We start from the raw sequence: 24,748 nt of genomic DNA, 5'->3' as shown, positions 1-24,748 counted from the left end.
GAGTTTGAGTCTCTTTAGTTTGAGATGTTTGCAAAGTATCAAGAAAATCTTATCCCCCAATAATATATATATATATATATATTTATTTATCTTGTTAGGAGGTTATTATTTACACTTTTGGAGGATGTCACCTGGTTTCCATACCCTCTTACCTCCAAAAGCCTCAAGTTTGACATCTCCCAACACAGGTACGGGAATATATTTTGGCTAATATTTGTATGACTGTAGCAAGGTGATCCCTGAAGAGTGCACATAAACTGCTTCATTTTTTATTTATTTCAATACTTGGTTCTTTGGGTAGTTTTATCTTTCATGGTCATTAAACTTTTCAGCTCTTTCTCTGTACTTGATTAAAAACTTCATGAAAAAAGATAAATAAGATATGTTCTAATTGGTTCATGCCTGCATTTATTAGCTGTAATTATGTTGCCTGGTTTGATTCTTTCATGTTTTAGATAATGACTGTGGTGTCTTGGGGTACTGGAGGATGTGCAAATCCTAGTCTCAAGGCATAGTACTTCTCTTCTTTGTGGTACAATCACAAGCCCAAAGTAGCCAGTCTGCCGCATTTCCCCCAGTGTATCTCCCTGGTTGGTCGTTAAATATCCCTTCGTTAGTGAACACATGTCACACTATTTCTATGGCATATTTTGTTGTTATGAGTACTTATGTCCCTTGGCTATGTAATTGACAAGCTTATTCCAAATGTCTAATATTTGATAGACCTATTTCTACAGTCGATCAGTTTATGATGTTATAACTCTAGTTACTTTATTCATATCCTAATTTTATTTTGATTTTTGAGTTTTACCTTTCTGGGATATTGAAATATGTCTGATTGATATGTGAATTTGTTCTAATATTTGATGTATTTCCTTCCCAGTTATTTTTCTCCACATTTGTTTTCCACTTTGAGGACCAAATTGTTAGACCATTGAATATTATTTGAGAACAATTATGGATAACTTCTTAGTGACTTTCCTGAATGTCACATTTCCTTATCAATTATGTTATTTTTGACTTAGTTGATTTGCCTCTCTCCTTCTGTCCAAAGGGGTTATCTGTTGTTTACATGCTCATTTAAAGTCTTATTTTTTTTCATAATTACTAGTCTGGCCAATTTTAGGTTTTAGGTTTTCTTTCCTGGGTAGAGTTTCTCTTTTTATTTGTGTTTTAAAGGTTACTTGATATGTGGCCTGTATCAGTGTGATATATCCATGTGTGGTCTGTTATTCTTTTATGAAGGTCACTTGTCCATATGGCAGATGTTTCCATGATTCAAGTGCAATAAAATTAGTGTTCTCTCATTTTCTCAGCTAAAAACTTTCTCTGTATGCTTACTGGATTCTGAGTTATCTTGATTTCAGGTTTTTAAGAGTCTAAAGTGTGGATTTACCCTGGTTTATAATGACTAGAGTACGATTGCCTTCCACCTATAATTTTAATTTATATTTTCTATATGTAATATAGAAATTGTTAATTCTTTGAGTAGTTTATTTAGTGGAATCTCAAGTGCCCCAATCAGTGTAGCTCCTTCCAGGAGAGGTATTGTCTTTATATGAGTTTTAATGAGAATATCATCCACACATAAGTCAGGTAAAAATTTATATTCTATGTGTCAATCAGCATAGGCCCATGCTTTCATTCTTAACTTCATAATCATTATATTGTGTCTCTATAGTCTTTGCATGGTTTAGCTGTTTAGCTATTGTCTGGAGTTAGCCATCTGCTCCTTCATCCTGTAAATATCCATCTCAATAACAATTGTAACCTCTCTGGGATCTGCATTATAACAGAATTTAATCTGTCATCTCATGTTAACCATTCTGATATTTTCAGTACTTTTCTATATCTTCTGCAGTGTTGACCTTAGAGAGGATTAGTGTACAGAAGTTGGCTGTGTTATTCACACCCCTGTCTCCACGAGTTTTTTTTTTTTTTTCTGCACGCGGGCCTCTCACTGTTGTGGCCTCTCCCGTTGCGGAGCACAGGATCCAGACGCGCAGGCTCAGCGGCCATGGCCCACGGGCCCAGCCGTTCCACGGCATGTGGGATCTTCCCAGACCGGGGCACGAACCTGTGTCTCCTGCATCGGCAGGCGGACTCTCAACCACTGTGCCACCAGGGAAGCCCGGTTCTGCTTCTTTAATCAGCAATTAGAGAGGCACTTTACCTAAAACTGTATCTTCTATCACTCACTGTTTCTTAATCTTGCTTTGCTTGATTTTCCTTTGTATTACTTATCACTTACCAACAATATATTAGACAACAATTTGTTTGTCTGTTTGATTCCTATGTTTTCCACTTACATGAAAGCTGCCATAAAGCAAGAAATTTGTTCTCTTTCACCTCCGACTGCCCAGTTCTTAACACAATGCCTTGCATATCACTCAATATTTGTTAAATGAATGAAAGATTGAACAGTTTCTCAGAATTTATATTTTAAAAGATTTTTGCAAGTATTTTCTTAATGTCTGTGACTCGTGGCTTTTATTTTAATCTTGTATATTAACTCTTCACATAAAGGAGTTTTAAATTTAAATATTTCCATTCATTACTTCCGTTTTTCATGTCTTCCTTAAGAAGGCATTTCTTACATCTAGATGTATATCCAAAATAAGTACTTTTTTTGTCCTGAAAGATGATTTGGCTGCTAAGAAACTCTCATTTCAAAAACATTTACTCTCAGAACTTTGAAGGGTTTTCATTAACATATTATTTTATAAAATTAGTTTTGTAATATAAGAGCTACATAAAAATATAATTGTATAAAATTCAGCCTTAGAGATACAGCGTATGTTCTTACTGATCACTCCCCAATTCCAAGTTAGCTAATGTTAATAAGTTTAATTCCCCTTGTCAAATATAATTACTCTTGTCCTGGCTATCCTTCCAAGTCATTTTTTCTGGGTATTTGTACCCAGAAAGTCATTCCCTTCACTCTCAATATATATTCATGCATGTTTAGTATGTACCAGTTATTATTTTAGGCATTGAGAATACAATGGTGAATAAAGGCTTACCTTCAAGTAGCATGTATTTATAGGGTAGGAGCAGATATTAAATCCATATCCACACAATATATATAAAATATCTGGCAGTGATAAGAGCTATAATAAAAAATAAAACACAAAGAAAAAGAAAAGAGAGTGGCAAAGAGTTGTTTTAGAGAGGACCATCCCAGAAAGTATTTCAGAGGGAGAAATCAGGGCTAGAGACATATATTTGTGAGTGATGCAATTCTTTTGGTGCTTGTATCCAAAGGATTTGATGGGATCACACAGAGAGTAAGAGTAGATAGAGAAGAGATCCAAAGACTAGGCTCCGGGACACACTATCATTTAGAGGTTGTGAAAAATTAGATGGTTCAGCAAAGAAGACCAAGGACTGGCTATAGATGTAAAAAGAAGGTTAGGAGCCTGTGTTGATTCAGAAGCCAGCATAGGAGAGTGCTTCAAGAAGGAAGTATTTAATCATTTGTGGAGTAATTTAGCAATCTGTTTCAAAGCCTCCTGAGATGTAAAGTAAGATGAGGACATAGGATATTCGTTGAACCTTAGCAATGTAGAAATGATAATACATAGGCAGACATACCTTGTTTCATTTTATTGCACTTTGTGGATACTGCATTTTTATAAATTGAAGGTTTGTGGAAACCCGGCATAGAGCAAGTCTATTGGTGCCATTTTTTTCCAACAGCATTTGCTCACTTTGTGTCTCTGTATCACATTTTGGTAATTCTTGAAATATTTCAAATTTTTTCAGCATTATTATATTTGTTATCCTGGTCTTTGATGTTCCTATTGCAATTTTTTGGGGTGCCACAAATTGTACCTACATAAGGCAGCAAACATAATTGATATATATTGTGTGTGTTTTCACTGCTGCACTGACCAGCTGTTCCCCCATCTATCTCCTTCTCATCAGGCTCCCCTATTTTCTGAAACACAACAATATTGAAATTAGGCCAGTTAATAATCCTACAATGCCTTCTAAGTGTTTAAGTGAAAGAAAAGTCACACATCTTTCACTTTAAATCAAAAACTAGAAATGATTTAAGCTTTGTGAGGAAGGCATGTCAAAGCCAAGACAGGCTGAAATCTAGACCCCTTCTCTTGTGCCAGACAGTTAGCCAAGTTATAAATGCAATGGAAAAGTTCTTGAAGGAAATTAAAAGTGCTACTCCAGTGAACACACGAATGACAAGAAAATGAAACAACCTTATTGCTGATATGTTTTAGTGATCTAGATAGAAGATTAAACCAGCTACAACATTCTCTTAAGCTACAGCCTAATTCAGAGCAAGGCCCCAACTCTCTTCCATTCTATGAAGACTAAGAGAGGGGAGGAAGCTTAAGAAGAAAAGTTTGAAGTTAGCAGAAGTTGATTCATGAGGTTTAAGGAAAGATACCATCTCTATACATAAAAGTGCAAGGTGAAGAATCAGCGCTGATGTAGAAGCTGCAGCAAATTATCCAGAAGATCTACCTAAGATAATTATGAAAGTGGCTACACCAAACAACATATTTTCAATGTAGATGAAACAGCTTTATATTGGAAGAAGATGCCATCCAGGACTTTCGTAAGATAGAGAGAGGTCGATGCTTAGCTTCAAAGGACAGGCTGACTTTCTTGTTGGGGACTAATGCATCTGGTGACTTTAAGTTGAGATCAATGCTGATTTACCATTCTGAAAATTCTAGGGCTGTTCCGAATTATGCTCAATCTACTCTGTCTGCACTCTAGAAATGGAACAACAAAGCCTAGATGACAGCACGTCTGTTTACAACAAGGTTTACTGAGTATTTTAAGCCCACTGTTGAGAACTACTGCTCAGAAAAAAAGATTCTTTTCAAAATATGCTCATTGACAATGCACCTGGTCACTCAAGAGCACTGATGGAGATGTACAAGAGTAATGTTGTTTTGATGCTTGCTAATACAACATCCGTTCTGCAACCCATGGATCAAGGAGTCATTTCAACTTTCAAGTTTTATTATTAAAAAAAACACATTTTGTTAAGGCTATGGCTTCCATAGATAGTGACTCCTTTGTCGGATCTGGACAGCATAAATTGAAAAATTTCTGGAAAGTGTCACCATTCTAGAAGCCATTAGGAACATTTCTGATTTATGGGAAGAGGTAAAAATATCAACATTAACAGGAATTTGGAAGAAGTTGATTCCAAACCTCATGGATGACTTTGAGGAGTTCAAGACTTCAGTGGAGGAAGTAAATGGAAATGTGGTGGAAATAGCAAGAGAACTAGAAATAGAAGAGGAACCCAAAGATGTGACTGAATTGCTACAGTCTTATGATAAAACTCTGTTTCTTTTTATGGCTGAACAGTATTCCATTAAATGGATGCACTGCATTTTCCTCTATGTATTTACATGCGGATAGACATTTTGGTAGTTTCCAGTTTAGGGCTGGAAATGCTATAAACATTCTTGTACAAATTATTTTGTGAGCATATGCTTTTGTTTTTCCTGGATAATTACCTTGAAATGAACTTCTGGCTCTAATTTTAGTTGATGTTTAACTTCATATGAAAGAGCCAAGGAGTTTTCCAAAGTGTTTGTAGCATGCACCCACAGTGAATGAGTTCCAGTTGTTTGCATGAAAGTTCCATTTTCCAAGTTAACACTTGAAATTGTCAGTCTTTCAAATTTCAGCCATTCTAGTAAGTGAAGTGATAACTCACTGTGTAAGTCATCTTACTGATGACTAATGAAGTTGTTCATCCTATGAAATGTCTGTTCAAGTCTTTGCTCACCCCCTGCTTCTTTTTTTGTGTTGGGTTATTCTTCTTTTGATTATTGTTTTGTAAAAATATATATTCTGGATACCATTCCTGGTGCCTTATTTTCTCTAAGTCTTTGCCTAGTATTTTTATTTTCTTGATGGTGATTTTTGATGAGCAGTAGTTTCTAATTTTATTAAAAGCTAATTTTTTGTTTTTGAATTTTATGGTTAGTTTTTTGTGTGTTCTATCTTAAAAAGTCACAAAGATATTGTCTATTTTTAATAATTTTATCTTTGTGATTTAACACTTATATCTATGATTGATCTGAAATTAATTTTTGTTTTCAGTTCATGGTTCACTTTTTCCTTATGGATATCTAGTTTTTCCAGCACAAGTTTTCAAAAATACTTCCCTCATTGAAGTATCATAGTGTATTTGTTGAAAATCTAATAATTGCATTTGTGTAGATTTATAAGGTGTCTATAAAGTCTGGACACATATAATATTATTTTAAAATGTTCAGTTACAGAATAGTAATAAATCGTTTATTATGTGTTTGCCTGTGTTTCTAAGATCTGTCGGTCACACTTTATCTCAATTTTTGATTCTGTTCTATCGACCTACTTGTCTATCCTTTCACCACTGTCACACTGTCATGATTGCTATATCATTACAGTAAGTCTGAAATCAGGTAGTATTTTGTTCTTATTTTTTGAGATTATCTTTGCTTTTCTAGGTCACCTATAACACAAATTCTTAACTCACTTTGTTAATTTCTACCAAAAAAAGTCTACTATAATAAATTTATAGATTAATTTGGGAAACTGAAATCTTAACAATGTTGTATCTTCCAAACTAAAATTGTGATGTATCTTTCCATTTATTTAACTCCTTAATTCTCTCAGAAATATTGTGTAGTTTTTTTTTTTGTTTTTTTTTTTGTGGTACACGGGCCTCTCACTGTTGTGGCCTCTCCCACTGTGGAGAACAGGCTCCGGACGTGCAGGCCCAGCAGCCATGGCTCATGGGCCCAGCCATTCCATGGCATGTGGGATCTTCCTGGTCTGGGGCACGAACCCATGTCCCCTGCATCAGCAGACAGACTCTCAACCACTGTGCCATCAGGGAAGCCCCTATTGTGTAGTTTTATTTTATAGAACTTACACATATTTTAAAAATTTACTCCTAGGTATCATTTTGTTATTGTAAATGACATTTTTAAAAATTTCAATTTCAGTCATTTGTTGCTATTATGTAGAAATATAATTATTTATATACAGAATTTGAATCCTGCAACCTTGATAAATTTGCTTACTTGTTCTAGTAGCTGCTTTGAATGTTCTTTAGAATTTTCTATGTATTCAGTGAATGTCATGTGCAAATAGAAACATTTTTTTATTTTTCCTTTTCAATCTTTTGCTTTTTTTTTTTTTTCCTTGCTTTATTGCAGTGGCTGGAACTTCCAGTACAATGTTGAATAAAAGCCATGATAACTGACATCCTTGCTGCGTTCCTACTCTTAGGGAAAGATTTTCAGTCTCTTCCTATTAAGTATGCTTTTACCTTTGGGTTTTTTGGTAGATACCCTTTATCAGGTTGAAGTAGTTTTCTTTTATCCCACTTTGCTGAGAATTTTTATCATGAATGGGTACTGGATTGTGCTAAATGTTTTATTTGCATCAATTAAGATGATCACATGCTTTTTTCTTGTTCTGTTTTTATTGTTAATAACATTCTTCCTCTGTCATACTTTGGAATTTTTTCACAGTGCTTGTTTTGTATTCCAAAAGTCTCTCTTGCAGATACAGTGCAGGTATATGCCTTGGATTCCAGCAAGTATAGGGCATGACAGACTTCCCTTAAAAAATGAGCTCAGTCAGGCCTCAGGCAGGGAGCAACCATTTCTGCTGTCTGAGTGATGGCTAAGTGGTGGCGGCAGCCGTTCCCCCACCCATCCTCTATGGGCTTCTGGAGCTGGCAAGTGACTCAGCTTCTTCCTGGCTGGTTCTGAAGTGTACTTCTGCAGTGTTTGCTGCCTCCCTCATGAGTTCTTCAGTATACGTCTCTCTTGACTTTCCTGCAAGTTTGACTGTAGTCTGTTTCTGGAAGTTTTCCATAAATTCACTGAGGTTCATAATATCCTTGAAGGGAATTATCTGCTTTCCACCAAAATACCCATAGCTAATTTTATTTTAGCTCAGACTGTATGCAGATGTCTGAGTATTTTTGCACTTCATCTTGGTGTGAATGTACAGGAGTTTGCCAAGTTAAATACTCAGGAGAGGGATTATTATGCAATGCAAATTGTTTTCCAAGGGGATTATATCTTTCAACATCTACTGGCAAGTGTTTCCATTGCTTTGTATGATATCCAAATTTATTGACTGACCTTGTAAATCTAGCTACCCTGGTAGATGGAAAATGGTATCTCTTTGTGATTTTTATTAGTAAGACTTTGAGTAAAAATGAGGTTAAGCATCTTTTGATTTGTTTCTTGGTCTTTTAATGTTTACTTTTAGGTAAAATCACTTTTCAGGTTTGTGCAATTTTTGGGGGGTTGTTTCCCCTTTTCTTACTGATTCGTAGAAGCTCCATTTTATTTCTTTTTTGAGCTAGACATGTTGCAAACATCTCACCATTTTTGACTTTTACTTTTCATGTTCTTTAGTGTGTATTTTAAAATTGAAGTTTTACATTGAATTTAATCAGTTTTATAAGTGGTTTTATTATTGGTGTCTTGTTTAAGAAATTTTTTTTTACCCCCTTACTCCCTTTATGATATCATAAAGACATTTCCCTTATATATTTTTTTCTAAATGCTACATTTAAAAAAATTAACAAATCTTTAATACAACTAGAATTGTATTTTTTTCTTTTTTCATTTTCCCTTCTCATTTGGAAGTTAAAACCTTTTATTTGTATTTCTTAGTGCTTATCTTTGCACTAAGTGCATACTTAACTATTCTAAAAGTAGTCAGTATCTTAAACCCTCTTCTACAGTGCAAGAACATTAAATTTACTTCAACTCCCTCCACATATCCATGTTATTTTCCAGTGTTTTAGTTCTGTATTCTTTTATTCCCATGAATTAGACATCATTATTATTACTTTCATTATTTTATACAAACAATACTTATATTTTACTTACAGATAGTTCAACAGGGGGCATGCTTCCTGGGTGGAATGTTATTGTTTTCAATATCAAAAATATTTCAATGTCACTTGACAATGTCTTTTGGGCTCTTATGTGGCTGTGGAAGTACGTTTCTAGTAGAAGTGGCTCCAGATATTGTGGGATCTGAATTTATATTAGCATCCACAGTCTCAGCTAGCCCTGAAAATCAATATGCCTTACTTTAACTAGACTTTCTTTCTCAAGGTTTATCAAACAGGAACTGATATGGCCATTTATCCCATTACTAAATATGTAGCTGACACTAGACACTTAAGTTACAATCACTCAACCATATGACTTCTGAAGGTACGAAGCAAAATTTTTCCTCTTGTTTGAAAAAAATGCATGCTCATTACTTATTTTTAAACTTCAAAATATTTTGCATCTTGAATCTGGTTATCTATAAATTTTAGCATAGCACTTTGGGTTTTCTGGCCCAAGTGTTATTATTCTCATTTAATTTACAATTAAAACCCTTATTTTTTAACATAAGGAAGATTTATTTCTCAAGGACAAGCATGAAATTGTACCTTCTATATTTCTTATGGCTTTATTTGTTTGACAGAATCACATTGACAAGCAGAACATGGTGAAATAATGAAGAGGAGGGAAAGGAGGAGGGCAGAGTTGGGCATCTGTTTCTACAGCAAATTTTAACTCAGAAAGAGTACAATGAGATTTTGAGGCTTATGAGATACCCTCTGCTATTTTATACTTATCTTAGGATACTTGATACCACCCAGAGATAATCCACAGTCTTATAATCATTTTTACCTGCACTAGATTCATATTAGCTAGTGTTTTTCCATATTATTTATGCAGACAATATTCATTATGTTTAACTGTTTAGTTATCATAAAAATGCAATAAAATATGCACTTTCCTTCTGTAGTTACATTAAGACCTTTTATACACGCAATTAGATATTCTGTTAGCTTCAGCCACAGAGCTAGTGCATGATATATAAACTGAACTTTGTTTCCTGAATGGAAGAGAATCCTTGATGGTCTTAATTCCTGTGCTACTTCATCTAAACACCTTTTTAAATACCTGGAATTCAACACCGCCCGGTAGTAAATGTGTATAAAAGAAGGTAATTTGTGATATCTTCTTAACAATACTGGTGATCGCTTTTAATCTCTTGCTTGATTTATCCTTTCACCAGCTGAGAAAATTGTAGTCTGCCACGTTCTACTGCTGATTTTCTAAGGTATGACAAGTTTCAACGGAGAAATTTGTACTTGTACAGTCTTGTATAATCACCAGCTGTTGGTTCAAGGAAATCAAGAGACCATGGCACAAAATCAATTACTGTAGTAAAATTGCCTAGAAAAACTGGAAATAACAATAGAACACACATTTGGTCACACACCATTTGCATCCTTACATATAAGAACTCGTTTAATTTTTAAACAAATTTGAGTTGTTATTTTTAATGATAAAATTATTTTTTATATTTTTCACATGAGGAAAAAGTGGTGTAGGTCCAGCCTGGAAGGGGAAGAGATAAGACTTGAAACCAGACTATAAGGCGTCTCTATAAGACGTTGCTAGGGGTTTTCCTTGAGATGGTCATGAAATATGTGCTGTGGGGATCATATTCATAATCAAAGGCATCTCAAATTAGCAATATATGCAACATAATAAAAGAATAGAAAATAAATCTATCTTTTTTAAAAAGAATGGAGAAATAATCTTTTTGAATTCACCTACATAGATCATTTTAGTGACACAGCTTTACACACTAAGTAAAGGAGTTGGGAAGATTAACCACCTTTGTATTAGTAGCCTGGGGGGATATAGAAAAACTCCAACAAGGAAGGAGTAGTCAACAGTGATCGATGTTGCTGAGAGTCAGGTAAGATAAGAATGGAATGAAGCCCATAGTGCTTGGCCACATGGGTGTCATTGGCAACCCAGACAAGAGGGATTTTAGATAAGTGGTGAGCATAAAACCCTATTTGGAGTAAGATGAGGAGTGATTAAAAGGTGAAGAACTGGAGGCACTTTGTGCAGATTTCTATCTTGAGAACTTGGTATACAAGTGGGAGCAGAGAATTGGGGCTGTTGACAAGCTGAGAGGCTCAGGAAATTATTTTAAGATGAAAAATACCAAGTCTGGATCCAAGCAACACTTGGATAATAATGGGAATGCCAGTTTACATTTAAATTCCTTTTTTGTTGTTGTTACCTTGAAAAATGTGGTTCTAGTATGTATGTACCTGGATAATACTTTGAGGTAATAACTTATTATTATTTTTTTAATTTCCCTCTTTCTTTACCCCTAAGTCAAGCACATAGCCCACTCTGTGACCATGTGGCATGGGAGAGACAAAAGTGGAGAGTTCATGAACCAAATCTTTATCCATGATGAACCCCAGATGTTTATCCTCACTACTTATGCAAAGATAGTGTTACAGAAGTACTTCTCAAAAGAAAGTTTTTGATTTCACCAATACTACATTGAATAAAAATGGTTAGAATGATCATTCACATCTTATTCCTGATTTTAGAGAAAATGTCTGCAGTTTTTCACTGTTGAGTATGATGTTGGCTATAGATCTGTCATATGTGACCTTTATTATGTTGAGGTATGTTCCCTCCACATCAGCTTTGTTGAGAGTTATCATAAATGGATGTTGAATTTTGTCAAAAGCTTTTCCTGAATTTATTGAGATGAGCATATAGTTTTTTTTCTTCAATTTGTTAATGTGACATATAACATTGATTTGTGGATATTGAACCATCTTTTCATCCTTGGGATAAATCCCACTTGATTATGGTATATGATCTTTTTAATGCACTGTTGGATTTGTTTTACTAACATTTTGTTTAGGATGTTTGCATCTATGTTCATTAGTGATGTTAGCCTGTAATTTCTTTTTCTCGTGGGGTTTTCTTTATGTGGTTTTGGTATCAGAGTAAAGCTGGCCTTATAGAATGAGTTTTGAAGCATTCCTTCCTCTTCAGTTTTTTGGAATAGTTTGAGAAGGATAGAAGTTAACTCTTCTAGTAAGATTCACCTGTGGAGTCATCTGGTCATGGACTTTTGTTTGTTGGTAGTTTTTTTTTTTTTTTTTAATTACTGATTCAACTACATTACTGGTAATTGATCTGTTCATATTTTATATTTCTTTCTGATTCAGTCTTAGGAGACTGTATATTTCTAGAAGTTTATCCATTTCTTCTATGCTGTCCATTTTATTGACATATAATTGTTTGTACTAATCTCTTATGTCCTTTGAATTTCTGTGGTGTTGGTTGTAATATCTCCTCTTTCATTTTTTATTTTATTTACTTGGGCCCTCTCCCTTTTTTCCTGATGAGTCTGGATAAAGATTTATCAATTTTGCTTATCTTTTCAAAGAAACACCTCTTAGTTTCACTGATATTTTGAATTATTTTTTTAGTCTTTATTTCATTTATTTCTGCTTTTTATTATTTCTTTCCTTCTACTAATTTTATTGTTATTCTTTTTCTAGTTCCTCTAGGTTTAATGGCTTTTATTCTTAATATAAGGAAGAACCATAGATCTGACTTTAGTTTGAAAAGTATCACTTTGACTGTTACGTTGAGACTACTTGTAGGGTTTTATCTGTCAGGATCCTGTTAGAAAAGAGATGGCACACATAACTTAGTAATTTGAGAAAATTAAAATGTGAGTAGTATGGGCAGGAAAGAGGGAAAATCCAAGACATAGGGCAAGTATGAGTTCTAGCAACATGATGGTGATGGTGCTGGTGGCACATACTGTCACTCTTAGACCTGAAGAGGCAGGAGTGCCGCTCTAGAAGTCTTCCTAGAATCAGGGAGAAGAGAGTTGTGTGGAGAAGGCAACCTTGATAAGAGTTATAACCTTTGATTGAGGGACCCAGGCACCCTGTAGTAGGATGAAAATAATCCTCAAAGATATCAGGTCCTAGTCCCTGGAACCCATTAATGTTACATTATATGAAAAAATGGTCCTTTCAAATAGGATTACACTAAGAATATTGAGATGGGGAGATTATCTTGGATTATCCCTGTGGGTTCTAGGTACAGTCATAAGTGTCCTTATAAGAGAAAGGCAGGAGAATTTGAAAATTAGAGTGATGCTGCCACAGCCAAGACACACGGGCAGCCACCAGAAGCTGGAAGAGGCCAGGAAGGAATAGTCCCCTATAACCTCTGGAGAAAGCATGGTCTTGATTTTGGTCCAATAATACTGATTTTGGACTTCCTATCTCTAGACTGTGAGAAAATAAATTTCTGTTTTTTTACATCCTCAATTTGTGATTAATTTGTTATATCAGCCCTAGGAACCTAATAAGCCCCCACAGTGCCCTCTGTCCCACTGGTTTCCTGCCAGGAATCCTTGCCATGTAGAGCCAAGTGGGTGGCAGAGCATAAGCCAACTCACAATCTGAGGCACAAAGCAGTCAGGTAAAAAGCAGAGAGTAGATTTGAGGGCCAAATAGATATCTGCCTCAAAGGACAAGGAAAATAGTAGTAGAACCAGTTAAGAAGTTGTTATAAATATCCAGGCAGCATATATTGGTAAGCACACTAATGTATCTGCAGGGAAGATCAGACTGGATGTATGTTCAAGATGAGGCCAGTGGAATGTTCTGACATGTTTGATATGAGTATGAGAAAAAGAGAAGGGTCAGTAATGGCTCAATGGATTACAGATGAAACAACTGCAAGATGTATTCTCACTATGAAGGCAAGTACTTAGGGAAATCCAAAGTTCACAGCAGAGAGAGAAATGAAGACAATAGAGGAATATGAAGTTTCTGGCTCCCACATCCACAGTAGACATTAAACCAACACATCTGCCAGCAAGATTAACATAAAACCTTATGCTAAGGGTCCATTTACCTAATTTCCTATTACTTAGTACAACATGTCTGGCTTTCAACAAGAAATTATGTCAGGCTAAAAGGCAAGAAAAAAGAGAACTGTCTGAAGAGACAAAGCAATCATTAGAACTACACCTAGATATGGCACAGATGTTGGAATCACCAGACAAGAAATTTAAAATAACTATGTTTAATATAATAAAGACTCTAATGGAAAAGTAGAGAACCAGATGGATAATGTAAGCAGAGAGAAAGACACTCTAATAAAAAAGGAAAATTAAAGGCTAGAAATAAAAAAAAATATGGCAACCACAACAACAAAAATACTGCAACAGAAATGAATTCCTTCGATGGGCTCATCAGTAGACTCAACACAACTGAAGAAAGATTCAATAAGCTTGAAAATAGATCCATAGAAACTTCTCAAACTGAAATTTGAAGACTAAAAAAAGATTGAAAAATCAAGACATCCAAGTACTGTGAACAAACTTCTAAGGTAGAATATAATTTCACTACCAGAAGCAGAAGGAAAGAATAGAACAAAAGAAATATTTGAACTAACAATAGACAGGAACTTTCCAAAATAAATGACAGACACCACAGCACAGACCCAGGATACTTGAAGAACACTAAGCAAAATATAAATGTATAAAATCCATACCTAGGCACATCCTATTCGAACTGCATAAAAACACAGAAAGAGCAAATCTTGAAGAAAGCCAGAGGGGAAAAAAGAAACTTTATCTGTAGTGGAACAAGGAAAGTAATTACATCAGACACCATGCAAATAAGAAGCGAGTGGAATGAAATACTTAAAGTCTTAAAATGTCACCAACCTATAATTCTATACTACAGAAATATTATATTCTCCAAAAGTGAAAGAGAAATAAAGACTTTCTCAAACAAAATCTTAGAAATTTTATTTCAGCACAACTTCCTTGTAAGAAATATTAAAAGATTTGATTCAGAAAGAAGGAAAATGATATAGCTTAGAAACTCAGATCTGCATGAAGAAGAGTTAAGAGAATGAATAAAGGTAAAATAATATCTTTCATTTTTCTTATTAACTCATCTAAAACGTAGTTGTTTTGTTAAAGTAGCAATGCATAAAATGATTGTAGCATAGAGAGAAGTGAAAAGAAAGGCGCAATGCTACAAGGGACCGGGAAAAGAAAGGAGTTGATAATACTGTTATAAGATACCATATTCATGTGAAACAGTATAGTGTTACCTGAAGATAGACTTAAATTCTTTAAAAATGCATATTTTATAAGGCAAAGTCACTAAAATTTATTTTTTAAAAGGAAGTATAACTGATACGCTAAGAGGGAAGATCAAATGGAGTAATTTAAAATCTCTTTTTAAATCAGAAAATGCAGAAAAAGGGAGAAACAAAGAACAAATGCAACAAATAAAAAACAATTATGTTAATGGTATACATTAATCCAAATATATCAATAATCACTTTGTTAATGGTCTAAGTACACCATTACAACACAGAGACTGTCTTGAATGCACTTACAAAAAACCCACATATTGTTTGCAAGAAATCAATTTTTAATATACAGACTCAGGTTGAAATGAAAGATGTGGAAAAAATAACAATAATCAAAAGGAAGCTAGAGTAGCTATATTAATTCAGATAAAGCAAACTTAAGAACAAGAAAGATTATCAGGGGCCAATTCTCCAAAAAAATCTATACAAATCCTAAAATGCCAAATTGCATGAGGCAAAACCAGATAGAATTTAAAGGAGAAATTGACAAATCCACTATTAGACTTGAAGATATAAATACCCCTCTATCAGTAATTTAAAAATAAATTTGACAGGTCAGTAAGGATGTAGATTACTTAAACAGCACTTTCATTAACATGACCTAATTGACCAAATGTTCCATCCAACCACTACAGAACATATATTCTTCTCAAATTCACTTGGAACATTCATCATGGTGGACCACATTCTGGCCATAAAACCCACCTTAACAAATATAAAAGAACAGAAATCTTTCATATAACTATGTTCTCAGAGAACAATGAAATTAAACTAGAAATGAAAACCTGAGAGACAGCCAGAAAACTTACAAGTATATGGAGATTAAAAACTTACTTCTGAATAAAATGTGAGTCAAAGAAGTCTCCAGAGAATTTTAAAAATATTTAGAGCTAAATGAAAATAAATTTTTTTCAACATGTGTGGAATGCTGTGAAGGCAGCACTCAGAAGGAAATGTAAACTTTAAACGTATACATTAAAAAAGAAGAAAGATCTAAAATCTTGAGAAAAAAGGGCAATTTAAGCCTAAAGCAAGCAGAAGAAAATAAATTTAAAAAACTAGATTAGATATCAATGAAATTAGAAATAGAAAAACAATAGAGAAAAATCAATGAGATATGTTTCTTTAAAAAGATCATTGAATTTATAAACCTCTAGTGAGGCTAAGCAAGAAAAAACGAAAGAAGACACAAATTATTAAATATCAGAAATGAAAGAAGGTCATCATTACTGAGCACAAGAACATTATAAAGACAATAAAGGAATAGTATCTGACAACATTTAATAACATAGATAAAATTGGAAGGCTATGTCAATGCTATGTAATACAAAATTTTAAATATATGTAATTTGATTTTAAACTCTCTGATAGAATATTTCGTCCTTTTTTTGCACCCCATGTAGTTTCTTATACATGTAATTTCTAAAAATATGGAGTTATTAATAAAATTTTTCCAATATCTTATCTTTTTTTTAATGCTGTGTCTTCATTACATCAAAATAACGTATGTCTGTTTTTTCCACACACCATCTGCAGAACAAAATGACAATATTCCTTGAAAATATAAAAATACCTTATGTTCTTACTCTCTCAGCTTTTTGGATTCAGTGTCACTGAGAAAAAATTAATTGGATCACTCTAAATGAGAATGCAACTGAAGTAATAGTTTGGAGGTAAAAAGACAAAAAGTAGCCCAATGTAGAGTGAGAGGATGATGTGCTTGCCAAGACTAGAAAAGTTTGGACCTCAGCATCCAATGGAGGTCATTGGATGGAAGAATAGTGTGTGACGCACCGAAGGAAGGCTGAACTTCTGCATTACTGATAAGGAGGCTGAGTAAAGCTCCCTGTGCTCCAGCTTGGAATAAAGGGATAGAAGCCTTGCTTATATCACCTTTATTTAAATGTCATATGGGCTTGGATGATATCAGTGACCAAAATGCACACTCGATAGCAGAGAGACTGTCAGGTGTATTGACCTGTGGAAATGTCTCTTTCCATGGGCCCCAAAGATGACTGATGTTGGACATCTTGACTTTTTGTCAAGGGAGAACTCAGAGCCATGCTGTACATGATTGAGAGCAAACGCAATAAGATATTTTCTTTTGCATTTCATATTGAAGTGAAGGAGGGGATTCATAGACTTGCACTTCATAAATGTTATCTTTGTGAATAACATTACCAAGAGATTTATACAGAATATCCCAGAGTACTTCAAACAAGTGAGATCAGATAGATGAGGTTGTTCTGATGTGTACCTCAAGTTTAGGGTCTAGGTATTCAAGTCAGATGGGCCCCATTTCAAATCCTCTGTCATTTATTTTCTGATTTTGAATAATTTATTTAATTTCTGTGAGTTTTGGTTTCCTTACTGCCAAAATAGATAATAATATGTACAATGTTGGCTTGTTCTGAGAATCACATAAAAAAGCATAAAGCACCAAATATAGGATAATAAGCAGTTGTTATCTTGAACTAAAAAGAACAAAACATAGTTCTCAAACATATGAAAAGAGAAAAGCTTTTTTTTATGTGTGTTTGCTTTTGCTTTATTCTTTTTAGGAATATAATGTAGAGGAAAGAGTTTCAAGCCATTTCGGTGTTGGTCACTAATGATTTGGAGGCTCTCACCTAAAGTGTGAACTTCTATCGTCACTGTCACAGATGACATAGATTTTAAGTTTAGAAGGAAATGGCATGTAACTTTTCTGATATTTTAGGATTTCTCTGGGGGTGGATATATGTGAAGTGAAATGGAAGAAGAAACTCTGTTAAAGAATGAAGGAATTGTGAAATCACACTTTAAATTACTGAGATTTCTTATGGATTGTGGAATTCTGCTGTGAATAGAGCAGAGTGGCTGGGTTCTAGAGTGGGGAAAAGTTTCTTCCTTGGAAAAGCAGAGTTATAATGTAGATATAATATCCCTAAAAGAAGAAATCTCTTTTATGAATGCAATTATTTATCCAATAAATATTTATTATCTATCAACTTTGTGCCAAACACTGTTCCAAATGGGTATTAACCTGATTAAATCCCTCAGGGACATGGCATCCTAGTTGGTAAGAAAGACCACAAACAAGTAAAGAATTTCATAAGTGCTAAGTGCTAATAAGAGAAAAAAAAATGTGCTGGGATAAAAGTTAATATAAGGGTATCTTAATTACATAGTTCCCCTAACAATTTACATGGTGGCTGAGATCAAGAGCAATATCAGAAAGTGAGTGGAAGCTGGAGGACAAGCAAAGAGCAATGGGAAGAATGTTCCAGGAAGGGTAAAAAAAGCAGCAAAGGCACTAAAGTGACAAATAGATTGATCCATTCTAGGAAATTGAGAAGGCTGGCATTCGTTGGGTGGAAAAGTCTGGAGAAACAGTCATTCAAATTCACCTGTTTCGCTCCTTCATGGAGAAAGGGTTGGGGATAGGGGAAAGGAGGTAAGCTTCAGGTCCAGTGAATAGAGGAGGGGATACAGGCAGCAGTCCTTCCCCTCAAGGTGGTGAAGTTCAAAGACAAAACTCTCTATTGCAGGACTGTCTGCTCTCCCAGAACTCAGGTCTACTGTTAGGCTAATCATCTTGTCTCTTTTCTCTCTGTTAGATGTTCCAAGCTAGAAAAGGGAGAATTTGAATTATTGTCTAGAGATAGGCTGAAGAGAATGGCAAGACAACCTCATTCTTGCATATTATTTACATGGTCATTCTGTAACTTTTATTACACTGTAGGAATCTGGACAGAGCCTGCACATGCCACTCTGCATAGATGAACATGGTTCCTGAACATGAGACCATCAGCAGAGCAAGGAATTATGAGCAGGAAAAATCTACCCATAGATGCACAAGTAGGAACAGGAGAGCTTCTGAACAATAAAGCCTATAGATACTTATGCCAATATTCCAGTGGGTTTTGGCAGCTGTTTTCACAGAAAGTTTAACTCTGTTATATCTTTTCTTTCTTCTCTTCTTGTTCTCTTCTATCTCCTGAGAAAGTGTCTTCAAATTCTCCCCTCTGGAATCTTTCTATGTCCACTTTGCTCAGCTGTGATTTATACCTCTTTTAACCTCTACAATGAAATGTCTGATTTTAGACTTGGCACATAGAACTCACTCGATTTAGAAGAAAAAGTGATTTTTGTATGAATACATGTTGCTCCAAGCTCCTTGAGATCAGAGAGTAGCTTCTACCATTGAATTATTTTCTCCTACTAAGGTGTGATACAAAATATATTTTCTGATGAATGAGTTGGGGTTTAAAAAATACACTTAGTGAAAGAAAGCTAAAGAAACATTGGTATCCAACATCCAGTATCCACTGGCAATACCAATATCCGCTGGTATCTACACCAATCCTAACTAATCACGGGAGCTCTGTCCAATGCCTTGCCCCAAGAGATGATGGAATCTGGAAATTAGATTGCTACCATAAATTCAAGGTCTCATGAACTTACCCTTCAGAGAAGTGCAGTCTTCCCCTTAATTCTGAAGTAAACAGTTGACTCTTTCTAACTTCTGATTTGCAATATAGTTTTATGCAGAACATAGGGCAAGTACCAACCTTAAATTAAACTGCCCACTGGGTTTCCCACCAGTCATTCTGGTACTTACCAGTTCCTTGTACTTGTGAGATGAACCTTGTCTCCCTTCTTTAACTTTTCTTATTAACAATAGGCTAGATTGCTATTTCAACCCAAAGGATCATCAACCTTACCAAAATGGAGCCAGACAACTCCTGTTGATATGCTCTAAACATCATATTGGATTTCTCAGATAACAAAACCAACACTTGGAAGTTTTCCCTGCTATCAGCGCTCAGACTCTACCCTCTTATTTCCATCTTAGTGATGTAACAACATTTGTCTTTCATGGGGAATCTCTCATTTGTGAGCCCATACTAGTTGTAATGATCAAAAGATGCTTAATATCAATATTGTGGCTCTTGTCACAATGCTGGTGAATAATAAAGGTGTTTAAATTTCTCTTCTAAGTTTAGTATGAGAATCTGGGTCATATGGAAAATCTGGGGGGGCATATAAATAAGATATAATCTGTAGGTTCAATAGTTATGTTTCCAACCCAAACTTAGGTCTACTAGCTTGACACACAGCAAAGTCAATATACTGATACTAGGTTGTGGTGAAGAAAAGTACAGTGTTTATTGCATGGTAACAATCAAAGAGAACAGGCAGGTCATGCTCAAAAGTCCTGAACTCCCCAGTGGCTTTTAAGGATGGGTTTTTAAAGGCAAAGTGAGGGAGAAGGTTGTGAGGAATGTGATCAGCTAATGAACAATTTTCTGATTAGTGGGTGGTGAGGTAACCAGGTGAGGTCACAGGGGTTAGCATTATCAATCTTCAGGCTCCAGCTGGTCTGGGGGATATGTGCTCATGGTCATTATTCTCCATCTGGTTGGGATCTGGTTTCCACAAAACAACTGAGGAATGTGCATTAGACTTTGTCTTTACCTTTGAGACAGAACTAGGAGCCTGTTGGGCTGATTTATTTCTTAAGCTAGTTATATCCCTTCCTGACTGTCCTATCTTTGTTTCTGCATTCCTTTGCTTTCTCTAGTCAGGAACTCTGGGGCTTGTTTCTTTCTCTATTCATGGATGGCCTAGGGGCCACAGTTTATTGCCACAGTCTTTTTCCTAATCATCATTAAGCAGGGAGCTCTGGGGGTTCTGTCACCAAGAACAGAGGTCTCTACATAGGTCTGCTCAGTTTCAGTTATTTGGAACAACACGATGTTATTCAAAAAGATAAAATTGTTTTATTAAGTGACAGGTCTGAGCAAACACCAACTGTATATAAAATAATAAAAATTTATTTATAAAAACAAATGTTTTACAAATTATTTTAAGAAAATTTGCTATTTCATAAGCTATATATAAAAAACATCATCATCATGGTGGGGACTCTTGTTACACTATTCTTTTTCTTTTTGGTACGCGGGCCTCTCACTGTTGTGGCCCCTCCCATTGCGGAGCACAGGCTCCGGACGCACAGGCTCAGCGGCCATGGCTCACAGGCCCAGCCTCTCCGCGGCATGTGGGATCTTCCCGGACCGGGGCACAAACCCGTGTCCCCTGCATCGGCAGGCGGACCACTGCGCCACCAGGGAAGCCCTTGTTACACTATTCTTGATGCCTTCAAAATCCAAAGGACAGTTCATCAAATACCTTCATTTTCTTATTTCTAATCTTTTTCTCTACACCACCTTAACCATTCATTCCCTTAGAAATATCACAAAAACTTATCATTACCATTATCTGTCACCTCAAAAATATCAATTTTAGGTGTTCAATTTTTTGAGCTCCACCACCTATATTTCAAGCTCACTCTTTATAATATCCCTATTTCAACAATTTTCAAAAACAGAGTTCTAATCCATTGAGGCTTCTAATTTTTAACTGTTCATCTCTGCCATCATAACCTCAATTTCTTTAAGCACAGAAGATTCCATTGTCTGTTTTGCTAATTATTCCTTTTAACACAACCTCAAATCCCATGATCCTCCCAACCTCTATTAAACCTCCTTGCATAACTACAACTTTAATTAAATCCAATTTCTCTTCTAGTCTAATCTATACTCAAGTAAGTGAATATGGAAGGAGAAAAACACACAACTGTGCTGACCAAATTCACAATCTATTTATGACCAAACCTTAAGAAAACTTGGTGCTGTCCAGCAAAAATACTATATTTCCCTAAACGTTATGCTCTCCTACTCCCTTATATAACTATTTTATCTTTTCCCCACTTTGCTCAAATCTCCAATACCTGCTCCTTTCTCACTCTGTGCTTTGTGCTCTCCTTATTTATTTCACTGAGAAATTAGTAGCAGTCAAAGAAGAACAATTTCTCATCTCTACCAGACCTAACATTTCATCTCCATTCATACATCTATGTATTTTCTTTCTTCTAGAGACAACAGATACATTGTCTCTACTCCTGAGGCCAACTCCATCACCGATGTGAATGATTCTATCCTCTTGCTTTCTCAAGGACCTTGTTCTTGCATTGTCTCCACAGTCTCCTGCATTATACAATTTTCAGTCTCCTCTGAAGACTTCAACTTCACTGCAATAGAATCTGCAGTGTATCTTCTATCTTTAAGAAAACTTTTCTTTGACTTCCATATCTCCTTCAAGCCACCACTCTTTTATTCCACTCCCATTTATAATAAAAATTCTCAAAGGCTGTGTCTGTTTTCTTATCTTCACATTATCTGCTCTCATTTCTCCCTTGAATTCACTCCAGTAAGCGGTTTGTCTCACCACTTTATGGAAATCATGATGATGACCAATGACTCCTGGGTTGTCACACACATTGGCCAATTAATAGGTTTCCCTTACATAAGATATATGTGCAATGAAAGCATGAAAAAAGTTGATTACACCTTTCTTCCAGACATGTTTTTTACTCTTGCCTTCTGAAGTAGCAGTTTTTTGGTTTTCCTCTTCTCTCATGCTGCACACTCAACATCTTGCATCTGCTATCTGATTGTCAGAGAGTGCCAGGGATCAGATCGTTGTCTTCTCTTTGCTGTTGGCATACAGTCCTTGGGTGATTTGATTTAGTTTCATGTCTTTACAAACCAACAATGCCCTAAAGACTACCAAATTTTACCACCAGGCTGACCTCTCCTCTGAGCCTTGGCTCATTTTACCAAGTGACTACTCAACAGTTCCATTTAGATATTTTCTTGGTTTTATCCACACAGCCCCTCTCCTTCACAAATTCCCTTTCCCTACATCTCGGTTAATGGCATCATTTTCACTTGGTTGTCCAGTCTCATACCTCCCCAATGTAACAGCAAGTCTTATTGGCTCCATTTTCAAAATGTATCTCAAATACAACTACTTATTCACCAACTTCACTGTTCTCAACCTACTCAATCCACATTTTCTCTCACTTGGGTTATGAAAATAGCCTCCAAAACAGACTCCTTTCACATTTGCCTCACTCTGTATTCTGGAAAAAGTGACATTTTAGAAATGCAAATAAGACAATTCACTTCCTCCCTTCAAAATCTGGCAGTTTTTTTCCATTACAATGAAGAAAATTATTCAGCATTCTTACCAGGAGCCACTCAACCCTAAGTAATTTACCTCTGCTTATCTGTTTTGCCTCATCTCCTATCCCTCTTCTCACCACTTATTCTGTACCACCTGCACTGGTTTTTTTGATACTCCTCAAGTGTCTAAGAATTATTCCGCTTCAGTACCTTTGCAATTGCTGTATTTTCCTGCAGATCTTCCTTTAGCTTCTTCAGTTATTTCTGTCAGGTCTTTTGCTCAAATTTGACCCCTTTAAAACAATCTCATTTCTCATTATCCTCTAATCATCATGATTCATTTTTGTCGTATCATATATGTCACATTAAAATGTTTTAATATCTATTTGTTACTTGTTTATTTTGGGGTTTATTCTCCCACCAGAACGTTAGTCTCATGAGAGCAGGTACTATGCTTTTCCTTGTTACCTGCCTTATTCTTGCCCCAGGCTGGATATAGAAATGAAACAAAACACTTTTCCCAGGGATTCTTGTTCAATCTCTCTGAGGCTTCTATTAATGCTTTTGCTATTTTACTACCCCTACTTTCAATGATATCTAGAGTCTGATTGCGTATGTAGTCCCTTCTTAAGGACCCAGTTACCATACGCACTCTCATAACCCTCCAAATATCCCCCATACAACTTCTATCCACGGCAAAAGGATTCCTATTTCTTCTTCTGTGGTGGGACTGTCTCTCATACCATGTTCTCCATTCTTGTCTTGTAAAAATATTTTGGTTCTGGATTTCAAGCAAGCTTTCTTTCAAGTCCATATTTCTGTTTGTGACTATCCTTCTCCAGACAAACCAGAAAGTGGTAGGAGTGAGATCAACTGCAAAATCAAAAGACAATTATGATCAGCATTTTCATTTTGTGATATTTCTACAGTGTACTTCATATCCAGTTACGATTTTGCAGTCATAGAGATCAGTGGAGTAGAAGACATCAAACACATTTCTTCACTCCAAAAAGAACCAAAGCATATCTTGTGCCCATTTATAATCTCAATGGTCATACAATATAAAAAGATGTATATATATATATATATATATATATATATATATATGAATAATAATAACATGAATAAATGTAAATTACATAAGAAAAATTAAAGTGTCATAAAATTGAGAGACTGGAGCCTCTTGGAAGATATTGAGAAAGAGGTATCATTTAAGCTGAACCTCATAGGGAAGAATTAGTTTAAGATGTGATAAGGTAAGGAGAGGAAACCAAAGTATTAAAGTCTGAATCTAACATCAATGAATGAATAAATGAATATATAGGTAAAATCATTTATTTATTCTTTTAACAAATAAACATGTTAGGATAGCCAGGTAAAATAAAAGATACCCAGTTAAATTTAAATTAGAAAACAGTGAATTTTTTTAGTATAAGTATGTACCATATATTGCATGGAATATATTTATACTTTTAAAAGTTTATTTAACATTTGAAATTCAAATTTAACTGAGCATCCTGTATTTTCATTTGTTACATTTGGCAACCCTAATTTTATTGAGTATATGTCCTACATATATTCTAGGCATTGTGAATATGAATTTAAATCAAAGATAAACACTTGCCCTTGATTTGCTTGCTGTTTATTAGAAGGTATATATGTAACCCTCTGAAGGTTGGATATGCCAAGGGGAATGAG

This window comes from Monodon monoceros, unplaced genomic scaffold (genome assembly GCF_005190385.1).
Source record: "Monodon monoceros isolate NGI ecotype Baffin Bay Population unplaced genomic scaffold, NGI_Narwhal_1 Super_Scaffold_5, whole genome shotgun sequence".
Lineage (NCBI taxonomy): Eukaryota > Metazoa > Chordata > Mammalia > Artiodactyla > Monodontidae > Monodon > Monodon monoceros.
The sequence above is the reverse complement of the archived record's forward strand: the minus strand, read 5'-3'. Positions refer to the sequence as shown.